This window comes from Tauraco erythrolophus, chromosome 8 (genome assembly GCF_009769465.1).
Source record: "Tauraco erythrolophus isolate bTauEry1 chromosome 8, bTauEry1.pri, whole genome shotgun sequence".
Classification (NCBI taxonomy): domain Eukaryota; kingdom Metazoa; phylum Chordata; class Aves; order Musophagiformes; family Musophagidae; genus Tauraco; species Tauraco erythrolophus.
In genome coordinates this window covers 38,094,687-38,110,290 of record NC_141472.1, presented here as the reverse complement: position 1 = coordinate 38,110,290, position 15,604 = coordinate 38,094,687, and the positions used below count along the sequence as shown (strand labels likewise).

The following is a 15,604-nucleotide window of genomic DNA, read 5'->3' as shown; positions in this document are numbered from 1 at the left end:
TTTCACTTCCTGATGAACTCTTCAGGACGCAGCAGTAAACTTATCTACAATGTTTCATTGCTGTTGAATATCCTGTTCAGTAACTTAAAGGAGAAGGATGTAAATACTTCCTAGCCAATAGTCTGCTTTGTAATTAGAATTTAATTATTTTTAGACGAGTCATGTTAAATTTACACTCTCCTTGAAATAAATCTGAGTCAATTAAAAGAAACATCTTAGCACAATGTGAATTAATATTAACTACATTTTATTAAAAATCCACTGAGAATTTAGGCATCAAAAGCCAGAATTTCAGAAACATGTTTTACAACTCCCGATCTGGAACAGGAGGCCATTGGTAATTAAAGCCAAAGACTAAACAAAATGAAATATATTTCACAGTGATCTGTCTATAGAAAGTACAAAAAGACGAAGGTAAAGGATAGGTATCGTCTGTCTCTTAACCACTGTAACCTAATCAGATACTGGATGGATGTTTGATCTCATCACAGCAGGGCCCAGGTGGGAGAATGAGAGACAGTGGATGCATGTTGAAACAGGAGCGGTCCCAACTGGATATAAGGAAAAAAAAAAAAACTTGTTGCTATGAGGACAACCCTTGGAAGAGGCTGTCCTGAGGGACAGTAGAACCTCATCCTTGGATGTTTTCAAGATCTGACTGAACCTGGTGTGAATTCAATGTTGAACCAGCTCTGAGCTGGAGGTTTGATCAGATGACCTCCCGTGGTCCTTCCCAATGTGGATTACTCTATGAAGGAGCACCTAACTGAATATCAGCCTTTGTCCACTTCCTACCACGCCAAAAAAAGGTTTTCCCTAAAAAATACCACTGAGACCTGCAAAGAACCGAGGAACCTGCAATAGCACAAATAAATCCATAAGTCAACCAAATCAAAGAGAAATTCAATCAAACAACAATTTCTAAAAAAAAGGAGTTAGGCAAAACTTGCTTGACTTGCACAAAAATTGTAAGAGACAGTGGGATTTCTTTGTTTATGGAAAACTGTAAACAAAGTCATCCTACCGTCTCTTGCAAGACATCTATAACACTACAAGTAATAAAGACGTGAAAGGGATTAATAACTCAAGTCAATCTAGTAAAGAAAAACTGCACATTGTTCTGTTTGCCATCTTTTACCGGATAGAATGAGCACAGTACTATCATCCCATACAGCCTCTCTAATCCCGTTAAAAGCATGTAATAACACTGTAAATGTTTATTTGAGTTAGTGTGCACTGATTTGCTTTGCCTGCCTGCAAGACCTACCTAAAATTATGCAATAACTATGTCTGAAAGGATACAGTGACATCTGCTCTTTGACGCACAGGTCACACAAGCATAAGGCAAGTAGGTTATTGAGACGATAATTACGTATTACAGACAAAATGAAACACTGCTAAACGTCAAACCTAAAACAGGAATCCCAATAAGGGCTGCTTAATAAGTATGTTATTGCTTAATAAGGATTGCTACAATAATCATGCTCTGTTTAATGTGACATTTAGCTTAATTGTAACCATTTCACCGTCTGAGAATTCATTCAACAATAAGCATCTTCCACGATTATTCTGTCCCTGTAGCTATGTACTAATTTACAAACTTAGGACAAGATCAGCAATCAGTTAAATAGAGTATTGTGTTAGTAATTTATTTCAAATAGGTATTCTCCAAGTCACATCTGATACATAAAAGAGTGAAGGAACACTGAAAAAATGAATGGACAATCACTGGAATAGTCCTATTTTCTACACTTTTTTATTTTGTCTACCAGTTTAAGTATCAAACTTAGGAGCAATTGTTCTAGACCTTAACAATTTGTTTCTAAACAGAAAGTACTAATTCTCAGACAAAGATCCACAAATATCAGAACAGAGACATACGACTTCATTCACGCCTGGCTGAGGAATAACTCCCCAGACATGACCGTAACTCCAGAAGATCACTGCAGCATCCACTTCGATTGAATACTTCTGCTTGAAACATCATAAAAACACTTTGGAAGTCATTCTAGCATCCTCCCACCATCCATGTATCCTTCCACCAGAGCATGTTTATATGAAACGGAAAGCTCCAACCCATTCTGCGATTTCTGAGAACAGATAACAACTGACTCAAACAACACATGAGCTTTACTCCTAACAGCATTATAACCAATTAACCTTAACCATTAGCAACAGCAGCAAAAGTTCCACTGAATTATTTCCTCAGAATTAGTTTATGACACATTTTCATGAAATTTATGTAAATTTTCTCTAATTTCATGAGAATTATTTATTTTAAATGAGATTTGGACATATATTTATTATGAATCAAACTGTTAAAGATTATATGAACTACCACATATATTCTCACCACTATTCATTTTTTTCAGCACGATGCAAAGACACTCAAAATTATGCCAAGAAAAAGTATTTCTGATGATTTGGACAAAGATCTTACTACGCTCATGAAAGTCGTATGGTTTGCACATGATGGTCTCTCCATATCAGTGTATTCAGTCCAGTCCCATCTTTTCTTGCAGACTGAATCTTTGGGATCAGTGCCGTACAGAGTCTAGGATGCCAGACCTGATACATTTAGGTATTTTATACTACAAAGTAATATTAGTATAGCTGCTGTTAGCATAACTGCCCGCTCCCTGCTTTCTAGAAGAGCCCTCCTGTATTCCTCCCCTGCATCTGCCATCAAATCTCAACCAAAATACAGCTTTTCTTCCATGCCCATACTTAATCGTCTCAATTATTTTGCTATTTATTATTAACATCAATTCAGTAAAACACTTTATACTATAATTTGTATGAAAGATGCTATACAAAATGAAAGAGTATTGTACTATTTGCAATGTGTCACACAGGGCATATAAAATTCCTCTGATTCCTGGGATTAATTTTAAATACCTGCAGCACTTTTTTAAACTTTCATGACCTACACAAATGAGTAATTCAGCAGCTTAGTTATTCATCTTATTTTAGATCTGAATAAAAGTGAAGTTTAGTGACTTACAGCCATGCAGCAGTTTGTTCCAATTTTACATTTCAGGTTTTTGCCTTATTATCCACACGCGGTAACACTCAAGACACACTCCAGCAAGAAAGACATTCTGCAGGAAAATGTAATGAACACTGCTGTTTATGAAAATTCAGTGATTTACTACCCCCTTGGCACTTGAAGGCAGGACTTCTCAATATTAAGCACTAATGTAAACTGCATTAGCTGAGCTACTCAATCATGTGCCCACACCCCAGAGACAGCCCAGGGAAAAATATTCTTTTCTTTCAACTCCTAGTCAAAAAAAAAAAAAAAAAAAAACACACTAACAAAAAAAAAAAAAAAAAAACAACAAAAAACCCCACACAAACCAACCCACACATTCCAAAACATTTCTGTAACACTCATCTGACACATTTTGAGGGTTTGTGAGAAAAGATTTCTTGCCTTCATAGCAACTGGCACTAGGATATGAGGCCGGGATGTATATAAATGTATGTATACTATAAAAACAAAAAGCATAAATAGATGTTATCAGCAGATTACAACTATGAGTAGCTTACTGTGTATGAGATTAAAAGCATCTCAGTACCGGATTATAGGCAGTTATAACCAAACTCTGACCTTTTTAGAATTCCAAACATCTATGAAAACTGATTCCTTTTAGAACATAACAGCTTTTATAAAGAGTTTGTAAATGTAACCTTAATAGAAAACGCAGCTGAAAAAATGTTTCTTCAGTCACTCCACCCTGACTTTGGGGCTTATATTCCCCAGAAACCGTTATTTCCCCATGAAAAACACCCAGAATCAATACAACATCGGCTACCCAGCACCTCCTGCAACACAGACTGCCTGGTTTACCGGCAGGGAAGCAGGGAAAATACACGGGCATTGCTGGTATCAAAACAATACCTTCTTCTGATCCCCAGCCTCCTCTCTAGGAACATTTACATTTCTCCAGCCCCTAGGAAAGCTGAGATCCCTTTAAGCGAGGTCAAGGAGGTCTATTCCCATATTTTGAGGGAAGTAGAAGGGAGCTTGACACAGTTATGAACAGGATTATTTCATATTTTCCTGTAGGAACTGGGTGATTCAGAAGGTGCACTCCAGTTTTATGCAGGCCCTTACATTGCTGGTATAACACCAGCAAGCTTTGCACAAGGCTTTTTCTGCCTTTCCATACGTAGCCTTCCCCTCGCCACCCTTCACGTAGGCAGTCGCTCCGAGTCATTCCCCTGGCATGGAAAGCCCAGGTTTCACTCCAGGTCCACCTTCTTGCTAATAGTCCAGCAGCGGGTAGGAACCACACAGAGGTGATACTCTCAGCTCCAGAAGAGATGACTTTGTCCACACCTCCTCAACGAAACCTTACCAAACAACACCAAGATCAGCACTAACGGATTCCTAAAGGAACATCACCACGAAATTTCACTGTCAAAGGTTCGATGCTCTGGGATGGGACCTAGGTGGGACAGCTGAGGAGGAAGCATTGGCAGCGGTTCAACGTTCGCTAGGTATTCAAGCTCCAAGACACAAAGAGAATTCTTGTATTTGTTCTGCAACAATTCCTTACCTGGCAAACACCAAAGATATTGCCTTCCCTTCTTCCAAATCGTGGCAAGTGCAGTTTCTAATTTTCTTAATCTTTCATAAAGTTTAAATTATATTTATACATTGAATAATAGTGACGTTCTGTAATGTTACAAGTGTAATTTTTTTCCACAAAAAAAAAAAATTGTTTCACAGAAAAAGTTGTGAAAAGATACAGCAATCTGCACACCTGCAAAACCTTTCTGCAGTATCAAAATTTACTCCACGTGCGCATAATCACAGAAACGTGTGCATCCCTCTCCAGACATCATTTTAAGGGAAAACTACATTTTTTCCACTCAGCCTCACGCCGTTCCCAACTTACATATTTTATAACCCACTACAGCACAGAAGCTGTACATACTTTTTCAGATACTATGGCGATCAATAGGCCACGGTAAAGGAATCGCAATCCAGAATGGTACCTGGAGTTGAAATTGAGTCTGGCTGGGGTTAAATGCTGGAATTGCATTAACTCCCTCAGCCCCCTGCACAGCTGAAGTGTACACAGGCACAGATGTGTGACTGGGAGATGTTCTCCTGCTGGGAGCTCTCATGAGCTCCAGCTGAGGCAGCCCCTCTGCACGTCGGTACTTCCCTTGCTCCAGAGTAGAATCATAGAATGGTTAGGGTTGGAAGGGACCTTCAAGATCATCTAGTTCCAATCCCACCGTCACAGGCAGGGACACCTTCCACTAGACCAGGATGCTCAAAGCCTGATCCAAGCTGACCTTGAACATGTCCAGGGATGGGGCATCCACAACTTCTCTGGGCAACCTGTTCCACTGCTTCACCACCCTCTGAGGGCAGAAGTGGGGCTGCCCAAAGCCCTTGGAACTGAAAAGGCAGAAGGTAAAATATAGACACCACGTACTTACACAGAAATACCTTCTCTAGCATATGGGCCAGACAGTCATTATTCTTAGTAAGCATTACAGAAGAGCTATACAATGGGCAGGATTTCCCACGGTGTCCAAACTGCTACTAATTAGTACTTCTGCATAGACGGAGAACACCAACGAGAACAATTCCCTGGCAACAGACAGCATAATTAATTCATGTGAAAAGTACTATTTTTAAATATGTGCACAATCAATTTTATAAAAACTGGACAGAGGTTATTGTAGAACTATAGAAGCTGCTTTTACTGGGCATTTTCTCTTTTTTTCTTTTATTTAGAGTCCATATTTAATTATCCACTTTTAATTATTTATAATTAAATTTCCATCTACTCTAGACACTCTTCTTAAACACTCCAAATTCGAGATGAAAAGTATTTTAGAAAAGTACAATTCTCCGCAATACCTGGGAATAGCTGTGCAGGAATAAACAATACGAGCAGCTATGCCGAAGTTTTAGAATGATGAGTGTTCTTCAGCAGTAAATCAATCTGCTCGTCTAGCAGAGCTGTGAGCACGGGCTGCTGGCAGGAGGAATGGCTGAGCCTTGAGCAGCGTCTCATCAATCTAAGAGGGCCAAAGAGTTTAAGTTTCCAGACAGCGTAAACTAGGATGAAGGGCTTTACGATGCAAGTGGTTTGTACTTCAGGGAAGAATGACAAGCACACAGAAAAGTACTGAAAAAAAAAAAAAAAAAAAGCCACCTGGAGAGGAGGTGACCAATCCAATCCAAAAAAACCACTAAATAACTAAATCCAATTCACAAAAATTCAATTTGGAAGTGGGGTAAAAAAAATAATGTAAAAGGCAGGCAATGACAAAGACATTAATTTCCAAATTGAAATAATCTCTCATCACATCATAAATTCAGCTTCTTGATTGCAGGGTCCAGAAGAACAGAATAACTAAAACACTTGAGTTGGCACTCAGAGAACACGATCACATTACCTCGTTCAGACTTGCAAATGTTAGGATTAGAAAAATCCTGGGAATCTTGTGACAAGAATCACAAAATATAAGCAAGAACAGCATGTCTAGATAGGTATGGGAAGAAAGAAAAATCTCCACCCCATCTGGATGGCCAGGCGTTATTCCAAATGACTACACATGCAGGTGAGTGAAAGCAAAATATTGTCAGATTAAGATCTGTGCATCAGGCCACACTGAGATCCGGGGATCTTAGTAAGAGGTTTTATTATCCCGTGATGCTTTAAAACCGGTTTTGTTGTTTTTTGGTTTTTTTTTAAAACTACCACATTATATCTATTTAGTTGCTGGAGAGCAGGACATGGCAATTGACTACACTCCACCCAGAGGAACAGCCCTTCCACCCCAGTGCTTTTCTGCAAACATACCTCCCAAATGAGAGCAACAAAACCTAGAACTAGGGCAATAAAGCATTACAACTTAAAGAGCAATTTTCTACTGTTTGTTTAATTTTGCTTTTTCCAGTTGAGTTTTGATTCCCTGGGGCAAAAGCCAGTAACACTCTAAGGATAAACAGAGATGAGATTACCACAGTCTTGGCCATAAATCTGTGTCAGTCCATTAAAACGAGCCCAAGCGTTGCCAAGTCCTGCAGTGGGCAGAGTGTTAACCCACGGTCCCAGCATGGGAACAAGCACGTTTAGGGGAAGGGTCAGGGTTTGGTTTGTTTATTGTCTTTTTTCTTTTCAATACCTACATTGCTAAGTAAAGAAAAGTGAAAATAGAATGTCAGCCCCAATAATATAAAAATGGAAGTATTCAAACACCAAAAGGTACCCTAAAATTATTCAGAGGTCAGCCTTACAATACCGGTAGACCTTTACTATCTTTTTGGCAGATGTTTTGCTCACGTTATTCTGAATTTAGAGTGGTTAAATATTTCTGAATAGTCTTCACCATTCACTGAAATCCTAACAGACATACACTTTTACATACCAAGTTTCAGGACAAGGGATAAATCCTCATCCTTTGAGATGCTGAAACAGCTGAGAGCATATACTCTGAGGATGGACTTTGCTAGTCTAGATCTATGTTTCTTTTGAAAACCACAAAGAGATGTGGCAGGGTGCAGGGAGCATTTGGGTAACAGCATTGCTGTTTTCTGAGCAGAGATGGACAATTTTGAACTTGGAAATCTGGTCACTGTTGCCATAAAAGATATCACGCTATGATTTTTTTGAAGTAAAAGAATGGTAACGTGGAAAAATACCAGTTACATATATACTGTACACATATTTTACATCCAAACTTAAGTATCTGCTTTTACAATGTTAACCCAGACTTTGCAACTGAAGATTTTTAGAAACAACATTCCTAAACATAAGTAATCATTTAACAAGGCCTCAAAAAAATGTAGTCCTTAATAGATTTAATTAACAGGTTAATGATGTGCATAGTATGCATGCTCTCAAAAGCAAAGATTTCCACATTAAGCTTGCTTCTGTTTCACAGAGGCAGCTTTCTGTAGAATATCTGTGCTAATGTAATTACACATCTGGCACTTCTGCTGCTTTCAATTGCGGAGATATTTATAAACAGTGCTACTAATTTACGCAAGAGTACCTAGCTGTTCTAATGTTTTACACTACAAATAAAGATATTTGCATGAAAGTTCAACTGGAAAGAGTTCTCTTTTGTAGCCCTGAGTGGTTCTACTGAAGATATAAAATGATCATTTAGCCTGACAATAAATCTAACACTTATGCTATTGTCATGACTGCCTGTGAAACCTGCAAAAACTAAGCACGCCTCAAGTTCACCTTGATATAAAGGGGTCAAGTACAACATTTTTAGACTGTTTTAATTGAAGCATCAGCACTGGTAATCATCTTTGCTCCACTGTGTCACCAACATGGCAAAACTAACATTTTAAAATATCATTTCTTGGTGATGTTCATTTATCATCCTCACTGTAACCAAGAAATGATCGAAAACCAGGCCAGAATAACAGAAATCCCACATTATCTCTACCAGTATTGACAAGAAAATGCAGTGGTTATTAATTTAAATATGATTCGAAGAACAATCACAACTTCAAACACGATTCAAGAAGATAAAAAGCCATTCCTGCCTCAAGCTGCTTTCAGTTCAATTTGGGTCACGTTTAGGTTCATCATGATAGCACCTGAAATCCCACAACTTACTAAATATTGACAGAAGATGCTGCTGCCCTAAGTGTTTAATCAAAGGAGCGGATGAGTCCCAAGTCTTGACGGGGCGTTACTGAAAGGAGATGCTATCAAAGGAACCTTGCAACACTTGCGTGCTCATGCTCAGGAACGCCTGCATGGGAGAAAAGATAAGCCAAGACAAATATCCCTTTTGGCTTCATCTTTTAAGGCACATCTGATGAAGAAACATCATACATTATTTAATAAAAGGAAAAGAATATATTTACGAATGTGCATAACTTTGCTGTCAAATATATACACACACACATATATATATACATGCTATGAGATATTTATATCCAAATTATCCCATTTCACTCACATTTTGGAATCAAGCAGCGTTTTTCACTCAGTCTGTACCCGATGCAACAGAAGCATATGTAAAACGTCATGATTGTCATATTACGGGTTCTGAAATACTGGAGCCAGCTCCTAATCCTGCTCTGAGGAGACACTTGCAGTGTCCTGGGGGTCACGATGGAAGCTGTGGATATTTTTGAAGATGACATGATGACAAGCAATGGACAAAACACTGAAATCTGCTTATTTAATTGCTCCAAATACCCTGACAGTAATCTGGACAGGCAGAAAGAGGAGTGAGTTTAGGGGACGGGGATAAAAACACTTGGCCAATACTCCCGAACCACAGATTTCAAAGGGCTTTCAGTTTTGCTGCTTTTATACAAGTCAGCTATTTCCATATGACCCAGCTCATTAGCATGTCTCAGCTGGTTCATTAACCAGTACATGGAGATTCCATATCACCACAAAGAAACAATAAACTGCTACAGAAAGAGCTTTCTTGAGATATGGAGTGGGCTACCTGGCCTCTTCCAGAAGGAAAAACAGCTCTTAGTCTTCTCCCCGGGCAGGTTTAAAGAATTACAAAGTTTACAGCAAAGTTGGCATAACCATCCATGAACTGCAGCACTAATAAACCCTCAATTCAGCTGCAGACAAATCAGACTGTTAGTTGTGTGAAATTAGAAAAATCAGTTCTTCCACCAAGGATACTGAAATAACTGCTCTTAATTGAGTTTTCATTCCAGTGGGCATTCTTTTATTCCATCAAGCCACTTGGAAACAGTCTTTTGTTAGAAATTTCTATTACTTTCTTATGATTTCCATAATAAACATTATTCAGAATATTCTGAAGTAAATAAATCCAATTTGATTTGAGATCCTTTTAACAGTAAGCCATATATTTTATATATACAATAGAAATGACTGGTCGAATGGCAAAAATCAATGAAGAAAAGGGAGCTAAGAAAACATAATCCATATTCATTAAATGTTAAAAACATTTACAGTCTGTCCTATTTAAGTTTAGAAATCCAAGATATTCCTCATCTTTGAAAATTGACCTTAAATGACTTGAGCTCTTTCTCAGATGATGAAGAAAGATTTTTAGTTTACATCAAATCTTTCTATTACTGCAGACGTAGAAAGTAGGTTCCAAAAAGGATAAACAGAATGCATGTATCTGGCTAAAAACATGCTGAATCTTCAGGTGTGTTTAAGAAGAATTTAGATTTCTTTAAAGAATATTTACTGTTCTCAGGATGTATTTTTTAAAAATTCACATTAAAGAGTTTACTCTTTCTTACACTAAAACCAGTATGCTAAATCTAAACTGTTGCTACTTTACTCCCTTAAGACTAAAGGAGAGGAAAACATCTCCTGGATCTCTGAGCTCAGTTGCAAAGAAGGTAACATTGGCAGATTTATCATAGATTCTTCTACTCAAAGGTCTCAGATGGCTTCACCAGTCAGACTAAAACAGCTCCATCAATTTAGCCCAGTTAGGTTTATTGTCCCATCACTTTTCCCAAACCATTTCACCGCACCATCTTCCCATTCTCCCAAATATTCTAACTTAACAAAACAATCTTGGCAGGCAAACTAAGCAACTAAATACTTTCCTACATTAATTTTTACACATGCAGATACATATTTCTATACATACATACAGCCAACATTTCTATTCATCTAAGTCTGTCTTTTTACAATAGCTGCTGCCCAAAGAATTTTCCCCTGATAACGGTGGATGTGGGATCACACACCACAGCCACATGACAGCCTTGTTTATTTCCACATGCAATCAGTTTCCACCAGACTAAGAAAGCAGAAGCTTCCCACCATGCGTCCAGACAGCCTCGCATCCAACTCTGCAATAAAGCAAGAGACTATAGTAGCATATGTATTCCAAAGCTAAGTTTCTCCAACAGTATGGTTTTGGGGACTTTCTTCTGGGTCACATTTTCCTGTATCATCTTTGCCCCTAGGGATATCTTCCCACAGGACCCTAGTTCCCTAAACAAGCTAAAAGCTTATACTCCAGAGATCAAGGAAGGACCTTTAAACCACTATTTGCCTTCCTCACTTCTCTCAGGACCGTAATCTCCACCATCTCACGTCCACTGTGGCCAAGGCTATTGATTACCACATTCCTGATCAGTTCCTATGTACCTGTGAATAGTCTGTCTAGTAGATCACCACCTTAGTTGGCCTGTCCAGCACCTGCATACAGAAGACAGTATAGAGAAGTAGAGGCAGGGAACGACACATGATGGGGTGTAGGCTGGCACTGGAGACACCACCACTACTGCTGACTCAATAGTGATCAGTTAGAGACATGTACACCTGGAGCTGGACAACATTGGTTTGGGGAGTAAAGAAGAAAAAAAGAAAAGAAAGAAAAAAAGTATCTAACATACAAAAAAGGCACCATATATAGTAAATAGAGGCGTAACACGGACCAATGAAGACAGAGAAAGTTCTGTTAGGAAATTAATGATCCCAGGTGAGGATCTTCTTCCTCACTGTAGGAAGAAGAAACTATTATCATGAACTTCATATTCCTCCAAGGAAAAGACTCCAGATGCTGACAACCCACCACCACCAGCAGGATGAAACCACCAACCTGAGGACACAGAGCAGCAAGGTAAGCATAACACCAAGAAAGACATAGAAGCAAGGAATTCTGTCTAACAACTCTAACTGCATTACTCTTTTTTTGTTGTTGTTACAATTAGATCTGGACTAATAACGATTAGACTCTTCAGATTTCAGTTATACTAACAATAATTAATTGGCTATACTTGTGTCTAAGATGTGCTTCCTCCTTGCCCAAGAACAAGGAGAGAAACACTTACCTTATGATAGACACACTGACTTCTACGGCAGATGAACTCTCTTTTCTCGGCCCATACAGATCTGTGGATTTTCATTCCTGTAACTGCTCTCAAGCCCTACCACTACCGTAATTAAACAAGATGGAGAATTGAGTTCTCCCAAACCAGATCAAGCAGAGCACTCTGCCAGAATGCTGGTAAAAACACAAGCACCTGCCGTGAAATTCTTCAGTACGAGGGTGGTGAGACTTTGGAATAAATTGCCCAGAGAGGTTGTGGATGCCCCCTCCCTGGAGGTGTCCAAGGCCAGGTTGGACGGAGCCTTGAGTAGCCTGGTCTAGTTGAGAGGCGTCCCTGCCCATGACAGGGAGGTTGGATTAGATGATCTCTAAGGTCCCTTCCAGACTATGCCATTCTATGATTCTATGATATACAAATAGCTTAGTGTCGGGAACAAATCAGCTTCGGATGTTTGTGTAAATAGAAATAAAGATGTTTTGCATCAGCCCTCTTAGAAAGATTCTTTCCATTTATTAGATGCTGCAATGCCTTAGCAAAACAAGTTCACTATGAATCTCTGACTGCAAAGTTCAGAATCTCGGGTATTGCACAGACCTAAATCTTTTCAAATAATTAATTTCATTTCACATGTCACAACTGAAGAACACTATGCATGGCAAAGATACTTATGATAAAGCTGCTTTTAATTATTTTAAATACCAACTAATCAGAGCATTTTATAAACCCTTCCTTAGATTAAGGCTGTACTAAAGCCCTTCTCAAATTTCATATGTGAATAAACCCATCCGTAACAAGTCTGTAGAGTTTTTTTACATTCATAATTCATGGGCAAACAGATTTTCCCCATCAAAACTTCTGTGAGGCTCAGAAATATCTTTTTATAGCCACCTTAAACTCGTAAATCATGCAATTATAATGACACTGCTTATACAAGCTACATTAAAATATTAATTCAGCACCAAGCACATACATAAACGGTGCACAGCAGTAACAACAGCATATGTCATCTGACCCACAAGGATTTCAGCGTTCAACAGCTGGACTGTTAGAACAAGCCACTGGGTACCAGTCACACCGATAAAAGATAGGGGGGGTTACTGATCATGATGCACATCCTTTGCCCCAGGGAGGAAGAACAACAGCTGCTATTTCCTGTAAAATCCTTTATGTTTCCTCTCTTTAGGGAATCGAAGCCCCAGACAAGTGAATTGGCTGGGCAGGTAGGAGAATTCACTATGTTCTTCCAGTCTACTTTTATGTATGTTCGCTAGCTCAAGGAGAAAAACGTTTTTACAAGATGACCAAATATCTTCCCCTGCTTCTCCCATGTTCTCCACTCAGGGGGTTATGAGTGTCAGGACCTGCAGTCACTTGACAGAAACACCTAGGGCATCATCTTCCAAAGAAGAAGACAAGAGGGCCAAATTCTGGTGTCTGTTATACCAGCATCAATTCAAGGGGAGCAGACTGAGTCCACATTCCTACTCTGTTCCTCATTTATCTCTGCCCTATGTTTTGGACGTCCCGTCAATTTCTAAGTTTCATTGATGAACCTCAGTTTGCCAAGAAACATTTTAAGCAATGTCTTTGAATTTCCAAATGGATATCAGATTGATAAATAATTCCTTTTAAGATATCACAGGAAAGACGCCAGTATTGACTCAGACTCGCTTCCAACTGATGCCTAATCCATATTACAATAATAATGTAAATTATCACTAAGGAGTAGTTAGCTGTTGTGGTCAGATCACATAGCAGCCAGGCAAGCTCAACCAATGAGTAAAGTGTGAGGGAGAATGGTAAATGTGCTGATTATGTAAATGTAACTGTTTGAAGTCAAAGATGCGGGCCTGTACTTCACTGATAAAATGCGTAAAATAGAGACACTGCGTAAGCAATTAAATTTAACTTTTTAATCAATAAAAGGGAAACTGGGACCAAAATCCACTTTATAGGATTTAGGAATCAAAGTCTTCTTGCAACTCAAAGACAGCTGTGATGCTCGTTTAACTAGAAGGGAACTTACCATGTGACAAAAAATGTCACACTCTATCTTGGTACCACACACACACACGAGTCATCTATCATTAGATCAAGATAATCTGGTGGTAATGACGCTCCTGATCTTTAGTTCTGGTTGGCATTCTTCGTAAATAAAGCTGTGCTTGCCACGGTTTCGTTGGCAACACCTCACAAGAGTTTGACGGATGAGCCCACCTGTCCTTGTTAACACTTTGGATCTGCTTTTTGTAGCTCCACTATTTCTCCAAGGATTCCAGAAATAGGAAGCATATAGCGCCTTTAAAATTGCACTCGATTGCAAAAACCCAAGGCTGGCAGAACTTGGGTTGGTATCCACACTTGCAACGCATCAATTCTTCCACCATGGCCTATGAGGAGGCAACCCAAGCTGTCAAACACAGTGGCCCAACCCTGAGTCACAGAGTCCTTTCGATTTCACTCCTGTCTGTCAAACGCAGAGTCTGCTTATTTTTTTTAATTTTTCTTTCTCTCTTGATTGATTCATTTCCTTATGCTGCCACTCAAACAGGGCACAATCTGCCACTAAACATCAACTCCTCCTCTCCACAAAACTCAAAAAATTCATCAGTTTCTACAGACGCTGCTTACGCCCAACTTCTTCCGCTGCCCTTGTGCACAACTGCATGTGAACCACTGCTCTGTATTTTACCTTTCAAGAACCACAGCCATATCCATTTATCTGTTTTGTATTGTACAGAGTTACAGTCTGACTCAAACAAATACCCTTACTGATGATATGTGTATAAACACGCATTCAGAGGTATTTACTGATGCACAAACAACTGAAAAATAAATTTACTACATATAGTGGAAGCTGCGATGGTCAGGCTTCGTTCTAAAAAGCACAAAACGACTACCATCTGCAACGCCTTTGATAGTTCACTAATTAATGATCAAGTATGCATTTGCTTCAGCATAATTTTATGCTTTTATATGGATATCTTATTTGATTATAATTATCACAGACTGTAGAAGTTTATTAGGGCCAATCATTTCTTAATGCAATTAAAATCCCAAGGGAACAATATGAAGTAATTTTTACTGGTGAAAACGATGAGAGCTTATAACCAAAAAGGAGCCTACTAGTCTACTGCAATTATTCCAAGATATAAAATTAAAACAAACTGCATGAATTTTTCAATACGTGAGTTAAAACAATCAGCAGGTGTTAAAAGTTGCAGAATGAGCTGATCTTCAGGCTTCTTCTAGCTCCTCTAGTATTCATCTCTTTGGGGAAGGGATTATGCAGCCTTTTTCTCCTCCTGGATGAAATCACCCACTCTCAAAATAGCTCTGGGCTATTGCCTCTGCTTCCCAACCCTGTTAACACAACACCTCTAATTCTTTCTCTTTCACAACACTGTGACACTTCCTATTAAAATGAGTCTAAAAACCATTTCTTCACAACACAAATAATTATTTGTTCTTTCACCCAAAGGTATTAGCATGAAGATTGGAGGGTAGAAACAATAAGAAGTCTCGATGAGTAGATTCCATATACATACATCTTATCCTGCTCTTTTATACATTTTTAGAATACCTCCACCTTAGAGCTGGTAAAACAAATTATTCTCTTTCCCATTCCGTCATTCTCTCTCTATTGTCATCCTAAAGGTGTTCCTTTTCTTTCTCTGCCCAGACAACAGCCTTTCAGGTTTTAGTATGCTCTTTACCCCAAGACCTGCTTAAGAAAAGTAATACATAGCACTCTGATGGGTGCCAGAATGTGATTTATTTCCCATTTCACAGTTTCCCCACAGCTTCCCC

General features: G+C 38.9%; 1 protein-coding gene across 2 annotated transcripts in view; it reads right to left on the bottom strand.

The window, feature by feature from the left end:
* THSD7B (thrombospondin type 1 domain containing 7B) overlaps window positions 1–15,604 on the bottom strand; it is a 278,232-nt gene that overhangs the window by 227,413 nt on the left and 35,215 nt on the right. The gene's annotated exons all lie outside the window — the stretch shown is intronic.